General features: G+C 33.5%; 1 protein-coding gene across 7 annotated transcripts in view; it reads left to right on the top strand.

The window, feature by feature from the left end:
• LOC127066163 (putative uncharacterized protein DDB_G0277255) overlaps nucleotides 1-24,641 on the top strand; it is a 295,758-nt gene that overhangs the window by 102,922 nt on the left and 168,195 nt on the right. For all 7 annotated transcript variants that reach the window (XM_050999553.1, XM_050999560.1, XM_050999558.1 and 4 more), the window contains one exon: nucleotides 17,542-17,615. The gene's annotated coding sequence lies outside the window, so the exon portion shown is untranslated. The remainder of the gene's footprint in view (nucleotides 1-17,541; nucleotides 17,616-24,641) is intronic.

The following is a 24,641-nucleotide window of genomic DNA, read 5'->3' on the forward strand; positions in this document are numbered from 1 at the left end:
ATTAATGGAGGACTTAATTTCGAGTAGCCTTATCAGCGAGGTAACGAGTTTCGGAAGCCAGAGGAGAGAAAAGCACGTGGCGATGAATCTCGCGTATACCCATCTCCACCCTCAACCCAATTCTCACACTCACACACACACACACACACACACACACATTCATAGGCACACGCATACGCATTCTCTTATACGCGCAGAACGCATGGTTATTCGCGAATGACCCATACATAGATGCATCCTCATTATACGTGTCACGTTTGTTCATCGACAAAACCAGCCGAGAGCGCGTTATCTACGCGAACCGTTACCTGTTCCAACAAATTTTCTAAACGACCAAAGTAAATATATATCTCCGTATATCCGTGTATATCAGACAACCGATTTGTTATAAAATCAAAGATGTCGATGATGAAAATAGTATCATCGTTATTATTACGAGAGGAGGTAGAGAATAGAAGAGAAGAAAAAAAGAGAAATTTATATTACTACAAATATATTAATAATTTATATAGTAATGCATTTATATTACTACGAATATAATATATTATTAATCGAAGGAGAATTAAAGAAGAGAAAGAAAAAAAATAATTGTAGATTATTCCTTCTTCTTGAACGGTAGGAGGAGATGGGTTCTCAAAATTTAAGTCTCTAAACGATTTTCAAAAAATCCAAAATTTCGAGACTTTCTATGTTAATCCTCTTCTTTCCTTCTCTTTCTTTTCAGATAAAACCACAAGCTTGATAACTTTTTCATAATTCGAAAAAAATAATCTCGGAAAGGAATAACGGATTTTCTAAAAAAAAAAAAAAAATCGTCTAGGAATCTAGGAACGTTAGATTCATCCTGTATTTACTTAGGTTAATACCTTAAGAGCCTCGGCTTACAAGCTTCGATCGATACTTAAGACCTTCTGCGAACACGTAACGATATTTCACGTAATCGATTGTCCTTCCTTTCTTTTCTTTCTTTGATATTTTCCTTTTTTTTTTCTTCTTTTTTTTTTTTAATAAAACAGAAACAATTTTTTAATAAAATCCTATTACCCTTATTTGACTCGTTATTAATATATATATATATATATATATATATATATATATACATATGAAATCAAATACGAAAAAGAAAAAAAAAACGAAAAAAAAAAAAATAACATTGTTACGTCAACGGTGACCTCGTAAGTCGTAATGATTAAAAAAAAAAAAGAAGAAAAAGAAAAAGAGAACAAAAAAAAATTCACTAGGTCGATCGTAGAAAAATCCACCGTCATAATAATAAAATGACTTCCGGTTGTGGAGGAATATCCTTTTGTATCGGTCGTGTTGAAAGAGCAAAGCTTTTCGTTGATCTTCCTCCTCTCATATCCGTTCCATCGATGTTGTTTTTTCCTTTACTTTCCCCCTCCTATCTCATCCTCTCTCTCTCTCTCTCTCTCTCCTCTCCTTTTTTTTGTCAATTTTGTTCAGCACAGCTGACTCTCTTTTTCTCTCTCTTTCCTATATCTTTCGCCATTCTCTCTCTCTCTCTCTTTCTTTCTCTCTGTCTCTCTCATTCTCGTTACTTTGTGTCGACTGGCAATCGGATCGAAGTCAAACAGCAGTTTTCCAACATCCTATATCGTTTTCTCTCTCTCTCTCTCTCTCTCTCTCTCTTTCTCTGTTCTTCTCTTTCTTTCTCTTTCTCTTTCTATTCTACCCTTATTTCGCTTTACGCTCTTTTAATCGGGACTAGTAGTGATTCCCGGCGCGTTCCACTTGATAGTTACAACGATGCTCGCCGATTACATCAACGACGACAAAGACGGCCTGCTGGCATGCAACAGGAACGAAAAAAAAAATAAAATAAAAGAAAGAAGTAGTATACTTTGCTTCCAATCGATCTCTCGCTCTCCATAATTTTTTTTTTTTCTTTTTCTTTCAGTTTCCTTCCATTTCTCTTTCTCTAGTCTCTACAAATTATCCTTTTCTTTTTTTCGTAAAAGTTTTTAGTTACAATTGGATCGACACGAATTAGATTTAATAAATTTATCATTTCTTCTTTTCTTCTTCTATATATATCATCGAGTTCAAGATTATAATAATAATAATAATAATAATAATAATAATAATAATAATAATAATAATAATAATAATAATAATAATAAAGTGTTGGGGAATCTTAATAGTTATCTTTCGAATGATTAATGCGATCATTTTTTATCGATCTTCCTTCTCTTTTTTTCTCTTTTTCTGTTCTCTTATTTCTTTTTTTTTTAATTTAAAATAACGAAAATGATTGGATGAAAGAAGATAAAAAAAAAAAATGCAGAAAGAAAAAAAGAACTAATGAATCTCGGTAATCGAATGCGTGAGTTTTGTTCTAGGATTTAGGATTAACGTTGTACACTTATCTCTTTAATAGGGCAACATGGTCGTATTATCTTCGATAGATTTCATCGATTAACCCTATCATCCATTATACCTAATTATGCACTTTACTCGACCTCCGTAGGCGCACGCGTTCTCTCCGTTTCTCGATGTGTCTCCATTGAAAATGAATTGCTCGTTACCCGTTTACCATTATCATGTAACTTGGCCTCGTTGCAATTAACTGATAGATCGTGTTACTGGTAAGTGCACATTCCAATTGTTTTGCTAATGTCGGCTAATTATAAGCAATTATCCTATTAAAAATATTGATATTGTTACTAATCGATTACATATCGATTACATAATTGATTAAACATAACGGAATAATAAAATCGTCATTTTTTTATCAACATATTTTACATACGTATAAATAAAATTAATGCAATTAATATTTTGTTAACGTTAAAGGAGAGAGAAGGGAAAAACATTTATTTCTTTTTCTTTCTTTTTTTTTTTGTAATTACAGAAAAACGAAAACTAAGAGAAATTTGTTTTTTTAGGAATATTAGAAAGCCGTAAGTAAATTTGTCGCGAGTAAACAATTTTGAACGAAGTTCTATACGAAGATACAAAATTATTTATGTTGAATATATATAAAGAAAAAAAAGATATAAAAGAGTTCAAAAAACATTTAGATAAAAATATTGACGACACTTCGAATATACGCTAACACTCACAGTAGTATCAATTAAGCGAAACGAGATTGACATAATGTATCGAATCGATAAATCAAATATGATCCTTTACAAAATTATCTCAAAAAAAAAAAAAGAGAAAAAAGAAAAGAAAAGCAAAAAAAGAAGATAAAAATACTAGTTTAAAAAAAAGTTTCGTATTTTCTCTCTCTCTCTCTCTCTCTCTCTCTCTCTCTCTCTCTCTCTCTCTCTCTTTCTCAGCTCTCTTTCCGTGACGATTTGTGCGATCAGTCAAATTTTGATTTTTTTTTTTTCTTTCCGATACATCATGATCGAATAGCGACCAACTCGAAAATCCATGTCGGATTTATCATGCACGTGATAACGCATAGGATGCATAGGACTCCTCTCGTTAGTATATATGTCTGTTTATTTGTTCGTGCGCACGTGTATATGTATGTCATAGGCATATATGCATAAAGCTAAAATACACATCTATATTCGACGTAGGTAGATTAACACTGTATTAGATACACAGTTTCAAGTTTCCACAAATGTAGGTCAGTCCTGTGTTGGTTATGTATGAGTATTCTCATCTGTTTCCTTCCTTCCTTCCTTCCTTCCTTCCTTCCTTCCTTATTTCCTTCCTTCGATCCATTGTTTCTCAATTTGGTATGGCCACTGAACTCCTCTCTCCTTTTACTTTTCTTTAATATAACGTAACATATACATTATTAATGAATTTATTCAAATACCGTATCATTCAATTTTATATTGTTATGTGCTTGTTAAATCAAGTATACGTATGTATATATATATATATATATGTATATAATATAATATAATTAACAGTAAGTATTTTGTAGAAATAAAGGGAACAAAGAAAAGAATAACGATGTTAAAAATTATATTAAAGATTAAAAACACACACACATATATGTATGATTTTTCTCTCTTTCTCATAACACTTCGAAAAACTGCAAACGATCGTAGATCGACGATTTAAAAAAAAAAAAGAAGAAGAAGAAGAAGAAATGAGAAATAACGAAGAAAAGAAAAAAGAAGCCATAGAAGATATTCGCGAATTGCAAAATAGGCTAATTAGGTAGTAAGGATATAAGTTATACTCCGACTTAGCAAGGATCTAATTATAAACTGGTCTCATAAATATGCTGTAGAGGACGAAAGTGGGATAACGGGGTTGATTGGGAGTAGGGGACATGTGGAGTACACTTATAACGAGCGTAATAATTGCTGATATCGGAATTGGGTCGATTGAGCTATGTTTTTGAGGTCGCTCACAAACGTAGTGACGTCCGTAGGTAACTAACTACATACATATTCCTTTCTCTCTCTCTCTCTCTCTCTCTCTCTCTCTCTCTCTCTCTCTCTATCAATCTATTTCTCTGTCTCTGTTTCTCTAATTGACTCTGTTTCTCTGTTTCTGTTACTCCAAGTATAAAACGTATCTTCTAATTCTTTCTCTCTTTTATTTTCCCCACCTTCACTTCCTTTCTCTCTTCCTCCTTCCATTCTTCCCCTTCTCCTCTTCCACTTCTTGACAAGAATCTTCCGCTCGACGAGAATCTTTCGATATCATTTAATAATAATTAATCGAGAAAAGTGTTGAACTGAAAATCGATAGCGTTAGTTATCAGTTTTCAATGGTCCATTAACGTTACGAGACGATTCAAAAGAAAGAAAGGAAGGAAGGAAGGAAGGAAGGAAGGAAGAAAAAAGGAGAAAGAATAAAAAAAAGAAAAAAAGAAAGGAAAGAAAGAAAATCCGGTTACCTACCTCTTATAAGAAGATATCCTCGGTTCTCAAACTTTCGGCTACTTTTCTATGAAATTTCAATGAAACTTGATTAATTAAGAAAACGACGGATGAGTCGATCTTCTAAATTCATGAAAGAAAAAGAAATAGAGAGAGAGAGAGAGAGAGAGAGAGAGAGAGAGAGAGAGGAGAGGAGAGGAAAGAGAAAGATTTATTCGCAAAGACGGAATAATTTGACGAGTTGATAAACTTTCGACAATTTAATCTCGTATGATTGGAAAATGAAAACTCGATTATGGAAAATACGTTTTCGTAATTTTCAATTAATTGAAGAAAATACACGTACGTACGTATGAAACGTATGCGTGTATGCACGTACGTGTATTTATGTTTTCGTTAAGAGTAAATTCGGAACGTGCATTGTAAACAGACTCGAAGTCATGTCGAATATCAACATGAATACTCATGCTACTCACCTCAATCGGACATTATCGATGTATCGTGAATTTCGATTAGAAGATCATCGTATCAATCGCGAAGACGATCGATGGATCTCGTTGTGTCTCGGGCGATTGATTTCGGCAGATATAGTCCAATTTACATTGGCCAATTCTCCCTTAGTCTTGTTATGTAACATTCGAATGCGATAAGATAGTCGATCGGTATAATTATCCATTTGAGATGCTCGATCAAAATATAATTATTCGATCGGTCGAACGTTTACATCGATGATTCGATCTTTCGTGGATTACCTATCTCTCATAAATAAATATATAAATGAATAAGTAAATAAAGAAGATAAATGAGAAGTAAAAAACCATGAAAATAATTTTATAATCTTACTATCGTAATCCATTGTAATGTAATGCATCGAATTTAATAGTAATCGGGATGCAATATTAATTCTTTATAGAGTATAATAAAGAATTTAGTAATCGGCATGTTGAGATGTGTATTTTATCGTAGATGATAATTGAAGATAAGGTTTTGGTAATGATGATAATAATAATTATCATAATGTATATGATAACGATGATTATAGAGATGATGATGATGATGATGATGATGATGAAATAATAATAAAATAATAATAATAATAATAATAATAAACTGGAAATGAAATGGAACGTAACACCCATTGAGATTCGAATGAGATTAACGAAACGACATAGGTATGTTAAAAAAAGAAAAAAGAAGAAGAAGAAGAAGAAAACGAATAAAGAGATTAGATAGTAGATAAAAGAAGAAATAAAAGAAAAAAAAGAAGAGAAACGTGTCACCAGAGAGGTTGTATCTCCGAGTCTCTTGAAAAGCGCAGATTGCTTGGGTGGTTAAATCTGAACGATATAACGACACTACATTGCATTGCATTGCATTGCATTGCACTGCACTGCACTGCATTGCACAGTACTGCACAGCACGTCGTCGCTCGTTTCCCTTTTCTTCTCGTTTTATCTTACTAGAGAGATTTTCTCCAAACGAAGAGTAAGAAGAAGAAGAAGAAGAAGAAGACGCCAAGAGACGGTCTCAGCGTTCCCTCTCGAGCGTAAATTTGGCATACAAGTTGGACGAGGAGAAGGAGAAGGAAGAGGAAGAGGAGGGGGAGGAGGAGGAGGAGGAGAAAATTCTCGTAAGAAATCGGACCAACCGAAGGATTTGGAGAGATAAGGAAAAAACAAAGAAAAGAAACAAAATAAAAATAAAAAGAAGAAGGAAGGAAGGAAGGAAGGAAGGAAGGAAGGAAGGAGTGAAAGAGTTGTCCGTGTGTGAGTTTTGTCGCATTAAACCATCCCCAAGTTTAATTAGAGTCACCTTAATCGCTAACGTTTCCCGTTTATATCCGGCACTTTCTTCCTCTCTGTCTCTCTCGCTCTCCTTCCGTTTCTCTGTCTCAATGTCTCCTTCTCTGTAATTTGCTTCGTAGAGAACGACAGAGCTGTAGGTTAAAACTGGCGACAAAATTGCGTTGTACAGTTTCCCTATGCGTTCTTCTCCTATGTGAACAATTTTCGAAAATTTTCCAATTTGGATTCTCTCTTCTTTTTCTTTTTTTTTTCTCTCTCTCTCTCTCTCTTTTGCGATAGTTCGATTAAACGTGTATACATTTATTATGTGTACGTACGTACGTACGTATGTATGTGTATATAGATATGTACATATGTAAATACGTGTAAAAAAAAAGGGAAAGGAATATATCGACAAAGAATTAATTAAATTCGTACGAATAAATAAATTTCGATTGAAGCGCGATAAATCAATTACTTCGATTTCCTTTTACCTTTTTCTCCTTCTTCTTGCCTTTTTTTTTTTCCTCTTTCCTTTTTCTTCCTCCTTTTCTCTTATTTTCTCTCCTCTCCTAGCAGTTTCCTCCAGCTTTTTTCTCCATTCTTTTTTCTCCATGTTCTTATCGTTAATCGTATTCCCTCTTTGATCTTCTTATAATAATGAAATGGTGGTTATATAAGATCTTTTTGTAATAAGTTTAATCTTGTTCGTCTTCCGTTCTTCTTCCGCCAAGAGTGGCTCGGTGAATAGGGTAAAGGGGTGGTCGAGGGAATGGGAAATGTTAAAGACGATCGTTGTGTCAGCGTTTCAAATGAAGTACGGTAACCAAGTTGAAATTTGTTTAATCGCGAACGTAGATTTCGCGCGTGCGAGTAACGAAGGATATAACAAAATATATATATATATATATATATATATATATATGTATATGTACATTATACAAAGAGAGAAATGCTTATGGAAGCTTTCGTGTTTCTGACGTAGGAGAGAGAGAGAGAGAGAGAGGGATGGGGGAGGAGGGAACGGAGGACTGAAACGTAGCTATGTATTGTTCGTCCGCTTTGAGGAACAATACATTTCCTACTTCATTCATCCGCCAACAATTACACGAAATTAATGGAAATGAAAATCAGAATGCAATGCCTTAAGAAAGGGTAATGAATAGTTTCTCTCTCTTTCTCTCTCTCTCTCTCTCTCTCTCTCTCTTTTTCTCTTTATCTCTCTTTTTCTGCTTCTCTCTGTCTCTCTGTCTCTGTCTCTCTCTCTGTCTATCTATCTGTCTCTCTTTATCCGTCCTATAGTTTGCTAGAAATCGCGAAAACGTATTGTTACTGTTTTCCTTTTCAACCGACAACGTTGGTATACCGATTAATTATATACGTAATTGCTATGTTTAAGAGTGTACCTTTTGATTGGCATTTGTAATCGACAAGAATGAGAGTTAAAGAGAAAGAGAGAGAGAGAGGAAGTGAGTACTAATTTTAATTAAGGAAAACGTTCTCTCGTATAGATTTCTTTCTTTCTTCGTCTAATCGTATATTGTAAAAAATTATATAAATTTATGTGTGTGCGTATAAGTAGATAATAATTTTTCTTCTTTTTTTTTTCTTTTCCTTGTAAATATCGAAAAATTTGATTGGTATTTATGATCGATAAGAAAGACAGAGAGAGAGAGAGAGGGAGGAGAGAGAGAGAGAGAGAGAGCTTATTTTAATTAAGAGAAACGTTCCCTTGTACAAATTTATTCATTCTCCGTGTGATCTTGTACTATAAAAAGATAATAATTTCTCTACCTTTTATCTTTTTTTTCTACAAACATATAAAAATTTGATTGGTATTTGTGATCGATAAGAAAGATAGTGAGAGATAAATAGATAGATAGATAGAGAGATAGATAGTGAGAGAGAGAGAGAGAGAGAGAGAGAGATCGAAAGACCGAAAGAACTTATTCTAATTAACGAGAAACGTTCTCTCGTACAAATTTATTCATTCTTTTAATCGTCTACTACGATATAAAAAAAAAACGTATCTATGTCCGTACATATACATATATACACATGCATACGCGTCTATACATATATCATAATTTATTTATTTATTTATTTTTTTTTTATAAAAATATATACATAAAGAAATAAATAAAAAAGAAACTTTCGCGCGCCAAAAAGAGTAGAGGACGAAAGAAGAAAAATAAAAGTAAAAAAGAGGAAGAAAAAAAGTATGAAATTCGTCCTTTTATCAGTGATTTCTTTAGAATCCACTTTACTACTGTACTGTAAATATACATTTGTAAATAAAAAGAGATATATATACCCTCGTAGAGAGAAAAAGAGAGAGAGAGAGAGAGACAAAAAGAGATAAAAAGAAAAAAAAATATATATATATATATATATATATATATATATATATATATATTCGGTACGAGTCGAGAAGGAAGATAAAGTCCGTTTCAAAATTCGAAGTGCCATCTCGAAGAAAGCTCCTTCTCTTTCTCTTTCTCTACCTTTTTGACAAGACGTTGGAAGCATCCGTCGTTGACGAAGGGTTGAATAAAGAAAAGAGGAGGGTAGAAGGGTAGAGATTGGAGAATGGAGAGAGGGGTGCTTGGCAAACAGAAGGGAGAGTCTGTCGACTGGGAACGGTTTCGTTGAATATATATATAAAAAAAAAATAAAAAAATAAAAAAAAGATACAGCATGGAAGGAGAAGCATAGGGAAAGAGAAGAGAGGGGGTAGTTGCGGGTCTAGCGGGGATGAGTTGTAGTCGAGGGTAGTGAGAGACTGTTGGCGGGTGGCAGGTGACGGGTGGGGGGATATGAGGGACGTCATCCTCCTCACCGCATAAAAATTCCTCGGGTCACCGTGAATTGATAACGGTGAGAGCTCGTGACGTTTTAATTAGAGTAAAATGCGACAAGAATGCTACGACGTTCTCTCGCGAGAGATTCTTGTGTCTTTTTATTTTCTTTTTCTTTTCTTTTTTCTTTTTTCTTTTTTTTTTCTCCTTTCTTCCTCCTTTTTTGTTCTCTTCCTGTTGTAGTTGTTCTCTTTCTTTTTCTCTTACTTACGGAGAACAACAACAATAACAATAACGGCATTTTTCCTATCTCTCTTCTTTCTCTATCCTTCTCTCTCTATCAATCTATCTTTCTCTTTTTCTTTTTCTTTTTGCTGTTCTCACTTGTTCATTCTTTCTTATTGTTCATGAGAAATGACGAAAAGAGAGGGTGTGTGCGTGAGAGAGAGAGAGAGAGAGGGGGGAGAGAGAAAGAGAGATTTTAAAATCTCCATTCCGTGGAACGTCGACCAAAGAGCTTTAGAGGTATTACGAAAAATTTTCTAGCTTCTTCTCACGAACGAAAAGTAGAAGGAGGAATATAGGAAGGGGAAGGAGGAGTAGGAGGAGTAGGAGGAAGCGAAGGAGTAGGAGAAGGAAACATCTTTCCTCGAGTATATACGAACATATCGCTTGGGAAAGCTTCGAATTTTCGCGGAGTTAGACGACGGAAAATTTATGACGACAAATTTATGACGACAAATAAGATCCTTATCCGTGAAATCTCCTTGAGAGAGAGGTAGAGAGAGAAAGAGAGAGAGAGAGAGAGAGAGAAAGATCCTTCTCGACCTCTTTGAGTCCTTTTCTTTCTGTCTCTCTCTCTCTCTGTCTCTTTTTTTTCTAACGACAAGTTTTCCAACAATAAAACAACAATGACAATAACATATCTAACGATATATATCAAAATTATCGTATCCGATCGAGGGATTATTAAAATGAACGTATACGAAACAATCTGTCTATTTATTTATTTATTCATTTATCGATCATTACATTCAAATAATTATGTCCTGAAAGAAAAATGATTCTCAACAACGATGACAGGATCATTGCAATTTTCTATCGATATATCAAAAATATATAATATAATATTCTTAAGATCGTTCGTTAGAATTAACATTATCTGATTCGAGAAACGTGATAATTGCCTATATAGATAGATAGATAGATAGATAGGTAGATAGATCACGTCATATGTGACGTAGAGACACTATCAGAACCAGGTCTGTATTCTCCGTTGGCGTTGCTGTTACATTCATAATAACAAGCTATCGACACGAACGTTACATCTCGAGGCAAACTCTCGATTCTCTATCGTCGATGTATTTCGACGTGTAAGCGAGGGAACTAGCGTATAAGCGATACGAACGAGCGAGCGAGAGAGAGTATGTGAGAGAAAGAGAGATCATATATTGTATGAGACAGACAGAGAGAGAAAGAGAGAGAGAGAGAGAGAGACAGAGAAACAGAGAAGGAGAGTGTGTATGAAAGAGAGAGTGTGAGAGATCGTGCGTGAGAGAGTATGAGAGAGTAAGAGTGAGAGTGCGAGTAGGGTAAGAGAGGGAGAAGGAAGGACATAGTGGTTTGGTCATCTCCAGATTCGATACACCGTGGTGTCCCTCGTACCCTCCCTAGAGGGATACGTCAAAGCCGTCGAACATAGGTCGGCAAACATGCGAGTTCGAGCAGGAACCGTGCCGATGCCACGTAGGAACACGCATTGCGGTGACGTTCCTATGGATCAAAGCCGATACCATACGCAGTCTACTACTACTGTTACTACTACTACTACTACTACTACTACTATCACAACTATTACTAGCACTACTCGTATTACTACTATTAATAGGACAAGTGTCTTCTTCTTCGTAGATGTATACGTACGTATGTACGTGTATACAATATAATTATATTGCACATATGATAAGCACATTCTCTCTGTACGTATGTACGTACGTACGTACCTACGTGTGTATGACGTATATATGTGTGTATAGATTGTTTGACAAGGCGGATGTTCAATATAGACACGTATGTGTGTGGATGTGTGATATGTCTGGTCTAGTATAGTGTAGAAATGATAGGAGGAGTGGTCTTATCGTGAACCGATATCCTTCCAAGGACAATCCGCAGTATTCTATGATCCTCTCTCTCTCTCTCTCTCTCTCTCTCTCTCTCTCTCTCTCTCTCTCTCTCTCTCTCTCTCTCTGTCTGTCTCTTCTTTTCTCACTCTATTATTTGCAACGATTATGAAATATAGAATTTTCTATGTTCTCGAGATTCTAGAAATATTTTGAGTACAGATAATCTTTTTTTTGTTTTTAATCTTCCTTCCGATGCATCGTGATAAATTAAGTGGGACAATTGATGAAGGTTTTTTTCTTCTTCTTTTTTATTTATTTATTTTTTTCTTCGATCGCCATTTTTTATATTTAATATATATATATGTATTTTTTTTCGCGTTCATATGGTATCTCTTTTTTTGTTTCTTTTTTTCAGAGATAGAAAAAAACAAGTAAAAAGAAAAGAGGAAAGAGATAAACGAGAAATAGGATTTCTTTAACGAATGAAATGAGTTTTTCTGTGTGTAGTTTATATAGGGTGTTTTAATGAAAAAAACCAGACACTGTCTTTCTCGCGTTAGAGTCTGATCGTTGGGAGTATGACGATCGGTTTCTACCGTGAGAGAAAAACAAGGGACAGGAAATTTCGAAAGCTTCGCGTTGCCTTGCCTTTTGTTTCGTTGCCTTTAATCTAAAGATTCGGAACAATGGAGCCTGGTGTGTTCTGCCTTTCAAAAGGCGGACACTTTTTTATTTCTCTTTCTTTTCCCTCTTTTTTCTTCTTTTTTTTTTAAGGCAAACCCTATTGAGTCGAAGATAGCATGGAGATATTTTCAGTTCCTTAAAATCGCGAGATTTCAATCGAAAATCTTCCGAGTCTGAATTACGTTTATTTGGGAATATTCTAATAGAAAGTAGAACGCTTATATTGAATTCAGATATATATATATATATATATATATATATATATATACATATATATTATATATATATTATATATATAAATAATATCGTTTGAATATATTTGATGAAATAAGAACGAAAGAAAGGAAGAAAATAGATATTCTAAAAAAGAAATTCGCTCTCTTACTTTTGTTGAAAATAAATATTTATTAACGATAACGTGATCCATAGATCACTATATGGGAAGTACTTTCCAAAAATGGTTGGCCATCGAGAAGACTAATGTAAGTCGTATGTATTTAGATAAGTATATAGGTCAGTGCATCCGATCAAATAGTTTCTATTTTTTTTTCTAACGAAATAATATAAATCTTTCAATATCGCAAAGATGTATTTCCCCTGTTTTCTTAGATTAGAATTTAAGCGTGCGAGAGTATCGGATTTAATAAAAATAAAAATAAAATTTGACGGTGATAAATATTAAAAAAGAAAAAAGGAAATTATAACGAATATCGATCAACACATCTTTGTTCGTTTATTCGAAGAAAATTTTCATTGATATCAAAGGATGTCTTTGAGAAAAAAAAAACAGAAATAGAAAAAAAAAAAAGAAAATATTTAACGCTTGTTTCAAACATTTACAAGATAAGTATGCAACACGTTCGAATATTTAATAATTTTGTTTTGTATCAAAGTATTGAATAGAAATGTTCGCGAAAAGATTGATGGAGAAATCGAATTATATTGGTCCACAAATCGATCGATCGATCGATCGTTCGATCGATCGGTCGGTCGGACTTGAACAAACGAACGAACGGACGAACGAACGTTAGCTTTCAATTATTGTAAATGTCAGAGAGGATTGTTCTCCCTTCCAATAAAATCACGCGATCATTGTGTTGACAACGATGAAGATGTAATGGCGTTTTCTCACTGGAAGTATTTTGTTATTTTTCAACGATGAAAACTGATTGTCGAGAGAAAGAGAGAAAGACGAAAAGAACTGACAATGACAACTTTTTCTTTCTATTACATCGAGAAATGAAACCTATATATATATGTATGTATGTATAGATGTATATAATAGAAGATTCTCTCGATGTTTTTCGATTTTTTCACTATCGATTTCTCACTTACGTGTTGGATGTCGAAATAGAAAAATATTAAAGACGATAACACATAAACGAGAACAGTTCCATCTTGAAAAATATAGATTTTGAATTAATCTAACAGAGATAAACCAATCGATCGATTTCTAATCGGAAAATCATTGAATAATACGTCGTTTCTAGTCGAATATTTTGTTCGGTCCATTAACGATAACGATGAACGTGATCATCGTGATCGGTTAGATTTATCCTACGTTTATCTGTGTTATCTACCTTTTGAATAATATGAGATGATTGGTCGGAATAATATCGATTTCTCGATTTCAATGTAAGAAAGAAAAAAGATGAGAAAAAGAAATTAGAAAGATCGTGATAGGATAAGGTATTAGATAAAGAAATGATTTAGTGTTATTAATGTTCTTGTAATTTATTGGTAGATTGGTAGACCCCATAAGAAATATATGTCTCTATCTGTCTATCTATCTATATCTAACTCTCTATCTATCTCTTACTGTTTATCCTCTAATTTACAGTAGAACTCGACGGTAAAGAGAAATATTATTGTTCGTGTTCCTCCATTAAAACGTCAAACTCATCTAATGGTAGATTAACGTTCGAATTAAAACGATCGATAAACGTGTGATCTATTATCTCTATTATTTCATCTATTGAAGTCATCGTGGTTCGATGCTAGAAGATTATACATTTTTATTACGTTAATTAGAAAAGAAGAGAAAAAAAAAAGAAATTTGTACTTTAATTTCTATTACGTCTATTTTCTCATGTTTCAAGAGAATACTTTATAAAGAATGTTGCAAATATTCCTCGATAAATTTTTTTTTCTCTCATATTAATTACCTTTTTCTCAAGGCTCGTAATTAGGCTTGGTTAATCGAGTTTTGTAGTTTTATGAGTCAGTACTCCGTAGTTTTACGATTTGAAAAAAAAAAGAAATAGAAGAGAAAATTCGTCAAAAAAGAGTTATTGATTTTTTAAATAATCTTAAGAACATTTTTGATTCACCCTATATTTTATATATATATATACATATAATATATGTTTTGAAATTAATAATATTTTAGCTGTGTTAATAACGAAGCTTGCTTGCTTGCTTGCTTCCTTCCTTGCTTGCTTGCTTGCTTGCTTGCTTGCTTACTCGCTCGCTCGCTTGCTTACACCTTTCGCAAACGGGTACTACGATTAATTACGATAAACAGGAGCTCAATTAACTCCTTCGAGGTACGAGATAACTTGCCGGAATAAGAGAGATAGATAGAGAAGATACGAGAAATAATTATCTCACACGCGTGAATTTTGCAAGTAGCAATAATTTAACAACGATAAGCGTACCAACCCTTACACGTCATCCCCTATCCCCTTTTGTTCCCACGTTTGAAATGATTTCTTTCTTTTTTCCCTTTTTTTTTTTTATTAAATTAATTAATTTATATAGAACAAATTTTTTTTTTAATTCGCACGAAGAAAAAAATCTCCGCATTTTTTATTTTATTTTACGTTTTTCTTTTCTTTCATTTTTTTTTTCAACTTGCAGCTTTTTATTTTCTTCCTCTTTTTTTTCCCCCCTTTTCTTTCGCTCCCCGTCGAAATCAAACCAACCATTTATACCAACAATTTTCTATGATAAAAATGGCGAGAAATGTTCGAACCAATGGGGTAGTTTTATTTGTCACGATTCAAGCCGCTAAACGATAACACCATTTTATCGTACGTAACGTGCACAAAGCACTTTTTGTCAAGTAATGTAGGAAACGAGAGACAGAGAGAAAGAGAGAGAGAGAGAGAGAGAGAGAGAAAAGAAAGCAAAATAAAAAAAAGGTTAAGGGGAAAGAAAATCGTAGGCGTTCCCAAACGATATCACTAATCCTAAACGATTTCACGCCATATAAAGTGGACCGTTTGCGTTAAAATATATACGATTTGCCAACGATGTACTAAGTTTCTCGTGTATTTAATCGTGTATTAGAGCACTCTCTCTCTCTCTCTCTCTCTCTCTCTCTTTCTTTCGTCCTCTTTTTCTTTCTCTCTCAAAAGCCTTCCACATTTTCCGCTCGATTCATTACAAAAGCCTTTCTCGGATTCTCTCTCGCGAAAGAGAAGGAATTTCTTTCCTGAAACGAGAGATCGTTTTCTTTTCTTTTATTCGTTCGGGTTTTTTCTTTTCTTTTCTTCTTTTCCTATTTCTTTTTTTTTTTTTTTTACTTGTATATATTTTTTTTCTTTTTTTTTATTCTCTTTTCCTTTTTTCTTTCTCGTCAATCCATGATACGTTTGAAGTGTACTACCGATAAAGGAGGATATGTACGTGATTAAAAAGAAAAGTTAAGAGAGAGAGAGAGAGAGGAAATCATAGAAATAAATTTTAGTAGATACTACGATATTTGAAATTTCTTTGTTCAAACTAGACGAGAAAGTAATAAGTTAAACACACACACACATACATATAATAGCTACAGAGTGTAGATATTATACAGAATAGGTCAAGCAAAAATTCCTAAATGATTTTACAAATCGTTATTAATTATTAAGTTATTAATTTCCAACGAAATTTTTCTTTTCAAGTTCAGTATTGGTCGAATTAATAACAGTCTACTCTAACTCGCAACGATTCGATACTAATGATTCGAAAACGGATGATTAATCGTGACAAAGTAAACTTGATTGTTGTAAAATCTCTTAGAATCGTTTGGCCCGGTGCCCTTTCAGTACTATGTAACTAACTACTTAAGTATAATACATATTCCTACGTAATATAACATATGCTTTGTATACTTAAGTGCTTCTTTATATTAAGCCAACTTTATTGAATAGAGAGAAATTTAATCGTATCTTCGTTCTCATCGTCGTTATCGTCGTTTTTTTCTCGATTTCTTTGACGATAACTCGTTAAGTATGAATGTTTGCTTTTTGAAATCGTTTCTCTTAACGTCTAAATTTCGCAAAAACGACGCGTTCGAAGAAGAGACTGCGTTGAGAAGATAAGAGAAAAAGAGAGAGAGAGAGAACACGTGTAACGTCGTTTCAAATCACACTAAAAACATATTCAGCCGTTTTCTTGAACTTCAAACAGAAACTTCATTTATCGTAGTAGATATCTTTACGTAAGGGTTTAATATGAAATCCTTTTGAACGATAAAATGTATTTTTCTTTTAATATAACGGAATATATTCTTACATACGAAGATGATAATTCGATTTTATTTAATAAATTATACAATTATTTACAACTTATTAACCTATTGTATATCTTCTCGGAAGGTAGGATTTTAATAAAAAAAAAAGAGAAAGAATAAATATGTATTAGTAGATGATACAAAAAAACATCGCGTTAGATTGTCGTTTCATGGTGAGTTGAAAAACATCCCACTGTGCGTACATACGTTGATACATAGGTACATATGTAACAAAAAGATAAGACATTTTTTATTCTGTCTTGTCCCATAGAAAATACTATTATGTATCACGTATAAAATATATCTCGAAATCTTCAATCTCATTCTGCGAATTGATTACATCATTTGTTTATTATCATGTATCCTTAAGTATAATGTATGTAGATGGGTCAAAGAGAGAGAGAGAGAATGAGAGAGAGAAAGAGAGAGAGAGTACGTGTGTACGTATACAACAGTAGAGATAAATAAAGGTTGTTTATAAGAGCGAGTTCATGCAAAGCACGCTTTAGTTCGACGATGGGTCTGTACTGGAAAGGTTGTGCCAACTAAACGATTGTGTTATCGAATTTCTTTCATGGTAAATACTATTCTAACCTTATTACATAGGATATATATATATATATATGTGTGTGTGTTCTTAAGAAATATTATATATACCTATGTTACATTATATATACATATGTTTTAAAGAAATTTTCTTATCTCTTCTTCAAATCGATATATAATATACAACGATCTAATATTTAATATAAGTTTCTCGATTATTAATTTTGGAAAATATATCATTTGCGAATTAAGATATACGTTTGTAATTTAATTGAATTTTTATTTTTTCAGATGTCGTCTGGGATACATTACCGTGGTATGCGATGATTATCGTCAGAGGAACCTGAGGAGAACATACACGTGAGGTGATTTATTATTATGTATATACGTATATTGCTTTTAATCGATCGTTACTTTATTTTATTATTGCGATAACAACCGAGTGAAGATACCGAACATATAATTTTTAAATGACGACGTAGAAATTCGATTTTCTACGTTCCTCGATAATTTTCGTTTGTTTCTGATTCAAGAAAAAAGGACTTAATAATTAGGATTTCTATAATACAATGAAGGCATCGAAGATATTTTCTTAGAGAGAGAAAGAGAGAGAGAGAGAGAGATAGCTTAGAAATTAGGATTTCTACGATATAATAAAACTACCAAAAGTATTTTCCAAAGAGACTATTTAATAATTAGGATTCTTAATAATATAACGAAATTATTGAACATAAAATATTTTCTAAGAGACAGCGTAGAAATGAAGATATCTACGATATGATAGAACATCAATAGATAGGAAAGAAAAATTTCTTTATCAATAAGTATCGTGTTTTTCGAATATTCTTTTAGTTTTACATTGAATGCTCGTTTATAAACGAAAGAAAGAAAGAAAAAAAGAAGAGAGAGAGGAAGAAAAAGAAAATAAAAGTGCGAAAGCAAACTACATGACTGCACTTTTATACTCGCCGTCCATCCAAGCACGCATTAGCAAGTTTTTCGTCGATGCTACGATAAATCATCGGTTCAGCTGAGAAGATGATGAGAGAGAGAGAGAGAGAGAGAGAGAGAGAGAGAGAGAGAGAGAGAGAGAGAGAGAGAGTATGTACGTATGTGTGAGAGAGAGAATGTGTGTGTGTATTTGTGTGTATGAGAAAGAGAGAGAGAGAGAGAGAGAGAGAGAGAGAGAGAGAGAGGTGTACACGTTCTCCAGCAAATGAAAAATGACGGCCGAGGTAAATAAATGTTATGCAGGTCGGCAAGATAAAGGCACGATGGTTAATCTCGCTCAGGCATATTCGGGTCGGCGCGTAATAAAGGCGTAATGAAATAACGTCACGTCGAATGTCGATCGTCTTGCCTTTGAATATAATAATAAGTAAGTTAGTCGAGTGTGTAGAATGGTAGTCCACGGTATTTTTTCATAATTCATATTTTCACGTTCATTTTGTAAAGTTTTTAAAGAAAATCTTATATAACTTTCATTCGTTCGCTCATTCGTTCGTTTCGTTCATTCGTTCATTCATTTTCATTCATTCATTCATTCACTTTTTTTCGTTTTTTTTTTAATTTTAACAGGATGCAATTTTGTCGTAATTGGAGTACAATGAGTACAATCGTATTTGGAATTATTTAATGTGCGATACGTTTCAGTGTTTATTTTGTAAATAATATTATTCTGCGTCTTCTGCGTAATTAGTTTTGTTTTGTTTTGTTTATTTTTATTTTTATTGTATTTTCTTTTATTTTTTTTTATTTTATTATTATTATTATTATTATTTTTTTTATTTAGAACGAAATGCAATTTTGTCATAATTGGAGAACAATGAGTAGAATCGTATCTGGAATTATTTAATACGTGAAACATTCGCTCGTTTATTTTGCAAATACTATTATTGCCCGTAAATTCATCTTGTTTCATTTTATTTTATTTAATTCATTCATTTATTTTTCTTTGCTTTAAAACGAAATGCGATATTGTTATAATCGAAGAACAATGAGTACAATCGCATTTGGAATTATTTAATACGAAATGCACGAATCGTCGTATATTTCGTGAATAATATCTTGCACATATAGATACAACATAATACATAAATATATCATAATTTATTACAACAAATCAATTTTCATTCACAATTCGTAGATTATAAAAGAATACAAACGATTCTCGCTTGAACTTCACGTAACGAATTCAACGTAATCAGTAATTAAATAATTAAATGTTTGAATAATCGAGCGAGTAAGTAAACGAGTACTTACTAATCTGTTGTTCGTGATAGACATAAAACAAACGGATAATAATTAGCCATGATATCCGATGAAATGATAGAGGATCTATCGTCAGATCGTAATGGATCGTAATGAAAGATGGCAGAGAGGGGTGGATGAGGGGAAGGTAGGGGAAGGTAGGGGAAGGTAGGGGAAAAGGGTTAACGGGGTTAAAGGAAAGAGAACAAAAGAGGTTCGGTGGGTGTATACATGGAAGCAGGAAAAGTCCATCCGCGTTCGTGCGAGAAGAGAGCTTATAAATCACGAGTGATCGTTGGCGAAATTCCAAAAACGAAAAGCCGCGTGTTGCCGACCATATAGGTTGGTGTTGGTGTTGGTGTTGGTTTGGTATTGGCGAGAGTGGCAGTAGCAGTAACGATGATGGCAATGGTATAGATGGTGGTAGTGGTAATGGTGGTGGTGGTGGTGATGGTGGTGGTGATGGTGGTGGTAGTGGTGGTGGTGGTGATGGCATGCATCTCTGTGCCGTTCGAAAAGCATCAAAATCCGCGTGATTTATTCTAAACCTGGCGATACTCGTGTCTCGTTGCGCGAAAGCCAAAGATAATGCTCGTTGATTGACGGGAGACATGAAACCTCGACGAAAACGAACGAGATCCTTTTACGTTATTTATTTATTTTTTTTTCTTTTTCTCTTTTTTCTCTTCTCCTTTTTTTTTCTCTCTGTGTCCTTTTTTCTTTGTCTTCTTTCTTTACATCATTTTCGACGAAAGAAAAATCAAACGATTTTTTAAGTTTCTCGTTTTGATTCTTTTCCTTTTTTTCCTACTCGTCGTCTACTTTTGTCCCTGTATGTCTATATTTGTCTTATTTTTCTGCTTTTCTTTTCCTATTTTTTTTTTCTTTTTATACATAGAGAAGTTATCAAATTTGAAGAAATTTTCTTCGTTTCTCTTTCTCTTTCTCAAAGTTTTTCAAAATCTCATGATTTTTTCATAGCAGTACACTAATTTGAAAAGAAAGGAATAGAGAGAGAGAGAGAGAGAGAGAGAGACATCGTCCTATGTAGTTCTCTCACTCAATCTACCTCTATTGTCTCTATCTCTGTCTTATCTGTTATGACCTAATTAGTCATAGTTCTCTCGTCCTGAGTTTATCATAAACGCGAAGGTAAGAGACGAGAGGATCCATGTCCTAGTCGTTGTCGTCGTCGTAGTCGTCTTTCGGTGTTCACCGAGCAACGTTATAATTAGCGCATTATGCGAGCGTTAGGATGATTTTCGTGTTTCTGGAAGTACTCCATTTTAGGTATTGTATTTCTCTCTCAGCCGAGAGAATATTACGGAGAAAGCTAGCTCGACTTCCGAGAGTACGGTTACTCAGAGTATACTACTACTACTAGTACTACTACTACTACTACTACTACTACTACTACTACTACTACTACTACTATTACTATTACTATCTACTATTACTATTACTACTACAGCTACTACAAGGGGTGGGATATCCGTTTCCGTTTTAGCGTGACGCGAAGACGAAATATCTAAAACCGTCCAAGGAACGAACGAAAGTAGTAGATGAAAGATACGCATCAAAATCCTTCATCTTCTCGTTTTTCTTATATATATATATATATATGTATATATATATATATATATATATATATATATATATATATCTTTCTTTTTTTACTTGTGCATTGAGAAAGGTATCTCGTTAACCCGGTAAGATTATCCTTTAAGTAACATTAATCTTTTCTCCTTTGAGACATTCCCGTTGACTGTATCCTAGATCTTTCAAATATCTTAACATCCTAAAAGTTAGATAAGAGTTTTTCGAGATAATCGGAGATGATCGTTGACTTAACGAATCTATAATTGTCAAGATCTTTTTTACTTATACACACAAATATAAGTGTGTATATATATTTTGTTTATTATTTATAAAAAGAAATATATATATATATATATATATATATATATATATATATATATATATAATATTATTACTAAGTTCGATAAAATGTAAACTATTACTCTCTCTCTTTCTCTCTCTCCATCTATCTATCTCTATCTTTATTTCTTTTTTCTCTCTTTTTTGTCGTCGTTGTATATCTCTATAAGTTAGTCTTCATAATTCAGGCTTAACCGTCGATCTTCCCAAATACTCTAACGTTTATAAATAAACTCACCTCACGATATAATTCACGCTAGAAACATAGTAAGTCCAGTCACATGTGTATATATGTATCTACATAGATATGCACATACGTACGAGGAAATCAGGTCTGATACGTTTCTTTCTTTCTTTCTCTCTCTCTCTCTCTCTGTCTCTTTTTCTCATTCTCTTTTTCTTTCTTCCTCTCGTACATTTCTCAAGTCAACGACTACGAGATATAGAGAGAGAGAGAGAGAGAGAGAGAGAGAGAGAGAGAGAGAGAGAGAGAGAGAAAGAGAAAGAAAAAGAGTGGAACAAGAAAACCCACTTGGGAAACAGAACTGGACCACCCTGAGAGTTGCCGACATTTGCCATCGAGCGTATCCATCGTGAATTACTCAACGTTTCGCACGTGTTACCACCATCTTGCTTTATATGGCTTAAAGAAAGAAAGAGAGAGAGAGAGAGAAGGATCCCTTTTTCGGTGAAAGTTGAAAGGGTCTTAGGAAAATGCGAGGACCTAGTGCGAATCGCGGGAATCGAATTAAACTCTTAGCTTTTCCTATTTTCTTTTTCTTATTCTTTTTATTCCATTCCTTTTTCTTCTATTTTGTTTCTTTTTTTTTTCTCTTCCCTCCCACCTTCTCTCCCTTTTTCCTTTTCCCTTTCGAAGGGAAGAAAAAAAAAAGGAAAGAAAAGGAAAGAAAACCGTCGAGGTTTCTCACGACAAATCTATTATATATGCCACTCTCATTTTTCTCCCTTTTATTTTCTTTTTTTTTCTTTTTTTTTTTTTCCTTTTTCCTTATCTCGCTCAAAACCGACCCCATCCGTATTTTTTTCCTTTTATCCCAGCGATCATTTTGACGAATTAGTTTTGTAGGCTTTGATAAATAAGTCGTAATGACGATTCGACCCCTTTCGCAACATCTATGGGAGGAGGCTTTATTTTTCTAGCGACGACAATTTTTTATTACGGCGTTTTTTTTTTATTAGGATCATCAACTATGTGAAGGATATAAGATATGTATTTTCTTTTTTTTTCTTTTTTTTCTTTTTTTTTAACGTAGTGAAAGAAATTCTCAGCGGAAAAAAAAGTAGGAAAGAAAAGGTTTGCAGATTTACGTATTACGTAAAAATGTATACCAAAAAAAAGAGAGAGACAAAAATTTCCAATACATATGTATACCTGTACGAATAGAAAAGATAAAACAAAGCATAGAAAAGTAATAGAATTTTTTTTTTTTTTTTATTACAAACTTTCATATCCGTAGTTAGGTAGTTTCGTTCGTACGAACGAGCTACTTGAAAAATATGTTACAATACGTCGCACATCTTCCGTAAGAACATTTTTATTAATACTTTCCCTTACTATCTATACAATAATATCTTCCCCTAATCATTAGTAAAAAAAAAAAATAAATGCGAGGGAAGAAAATCGTTGGTTAAATATTATCTAAAATTTACGTAAGTACACGCCTTAAGAAGGAATAATAAACCCTTGTAAAACAAAACAAAAAGAAAAAAAGAAAAAAGAGAGAGAGAGAGAGAGAAAAAGAAAAATCCATAAAAAAAATAAATCATCCAAGAAGAATCCACAAAAATTACCAATATGATTTATTCCTGTAACGAATGGTAAAGTAGAAACAAATAAAAGAAAAAGGCCATAGAAAGAGAAAAGTAATAGAATTATTCGAGCTGGGAACGGAGCTCGATTCACGTGGAAACGGAACGTTAATTGTAAAAAGGCGTGACAAGTGGGAGGGTGGGTAGGGGTGGGGGTTTTGAGGGGTTGGTTTGAAGAGTGGGTAAGGTATAGGTTAAGGTAGGGTAGGGTAAAGGGTGAAGTAGAATGCGTGAACGTTTCATTCTTCGTTCGTCGGTCGAACGAGGAAAAGGCGTGGCACCTTGAACGTTTTCGAAAGGACGATGCGTAAAATTAAGCCCGTTCTCGAAAGTTCACTCTCTCTCTCTCTCTCTTTCTCTTTCTCTCTGTCTCTTTCTTTCTTTCTTTCTCTCTATCGTACTACGTTATTAGGGGGTAAGGTTAGGGGTATGGATAGAGGGATATCCTTTCTACCTCTTACTACGAGTTTTTCACGCGATCGAACGAATTAGCGATCTCCAGAACCATTTTACTTGCCTTCTCTCTCTCTCTCTCTCTCTCTCTTTATCTCTCTCTTTCTGTCTCTCTTCCTCTCTTTCTTTTTCTCTTTCTCTTTCTCTATCTATCTATCTATCTATCTATCGTACTTACTCGGTCTCTCCTTCTGTCGGCAATTACGCGCAACGATGATTTCAAGAAAGAGAAATTTTCGTGAGAGAGAATCTGGAGAGAGAGAGAGAGAGAGAGAGAGAGAGAGAGAGAGAGAGAGAGAGAGAGAGAGAGAGAGAGAGAAAAAACTCTCCGGAGACCATTTTCACAGGCTCGATAATGGGAACTTTTCAATTGAATCCTTAATGATCAATCTCGGTTACAACCTGAATTTTCTTTCTTGTTTTTTCCATTCTCTCTTTCTCTCTCTCTTATTTTCTTTCTTTCTTATTTTCGAATTAGTAATTTGACGTCGATTACATATATAATAGTAATAGATGTGTCTTTTCTTTGATTATAGTATTATATATATCGAATCGATCATCTTCTCTCTCTCTGTTTCTCTTTCTTCTGTAAATTATCTATTATTTGCGTTATGAAATTATTCGTTCGTATGACTTTTCAAAGCTGAAAATTTTTAATGATCAATCTCGATCAGAAGTTTGAGTTTTTTCTTTCTTTTTTGTTTCATTTTTCATTTTATTTTACGTATCAGTGATTTATCGTATTATACCTTGGATATATCTATTAGCATATATATTCGTCCGTCAAACACACGACTTTTTTTCTAAAGCTAAGATTTAATAATGGATTATTAATATTAGTTAAAACGTCACGACGTATCAGAGCATTGCGGAGGTTTTAATCTAATAACGTAATAGGAGACTTTTTTGAATTAATAAAA

The sequence above is a fragment of the Vespula vulgaris genome, chromosome 9 (assembly GCF_905475345.1).
Source record: "Vespula vulgaris chromosome 9, iyVesVulg1.1, whole genome shotgun sequence".
In the NCBI taxonomy this organism is placed as follows: domain Eukaryota; kingdom Metazoa; phylum Arthropoda; class Insecta; order Hymenoptera; family Vespidae; genus Vespula; species Vespula vulgaris.